This window comes from Aplysia californica, unplaced genomic scaffold (genome assembly GCF_000002075.1).
Source record: "Aplysia californica isolate F4 #8 unplaced genomic scaffold, AplCal3.0 scaffold00780, whole genome shotgun sequence".
NCBI classification, from domain to species: Eukaryota; Metazoa; Mollusca; class Gastropoda; order Aplysiida; family Aplysiidae; genus Aplysia; species Aplysia californica.
This window is the reverse complement of record NW_004798050.1, coordinates 22,294-22,969: the sequence shown is the minus strand read 5'-3', so window position 1 is coordinate 22,969 and position 676 is coordinate 22,294.

Below are 676 nucleotides of genomic sequence, written 5' to 3'. Positions count from 1 at the left end.
AAAGAGTACGAGGGGGAAGAGGAGGGGGAAGACGAAGAAGAGGAAGGGACGCATGAGGAAGAGAAAAAGGAGGAGGGGAAGAGGAGGAAGAGGAGGAAGAGGAGGAAGGGGAGGGGAGGGAGGAGATGGTGAGTAGAGAACAGGATGTGGGGTAAAAAGGCCAGGGCGGAACGAATTCATTAGATAGCTGCAAGGAATGCAATAGGTGATAACATGATGGAAGAATGAACGGAGGGACCAACCCTTTTGCCGTGAGGCAAGAAAGAGGAAAGGGAGGGAGGGGAGTGGAGGGGGAGAAACTTGGCAGGAAGGTCTGGAACCTTTCTCCTCTGGAATGTGCTTGGAGTGACAATTCACCACACCTGTGCAGAATTGGTAAGCTCTCGTAAAAACTGCCAATTTACTTTTTGAAGGTTGCTAATGAGGAAAACCCCCTCCCCATGTGGCATAATTGTGATGCACTCAGTGGAAAATATATCCATTAGCACCATTCGTGTTTAAAACAGAAATAAAAACGAAAAGTTAAAGGACTGAGATCCTTATTATAAAAGGGAGAGGGGGTGGGGGTATAACCAGTTACGTTTGAAAGCTTTCTGGTTGTTGTTGTTGTTTGTTTTTTTTGGTTTCGCACCGAGGAATGATTTTCTGCAACTTTTATTTTCTGAGGTATATATAA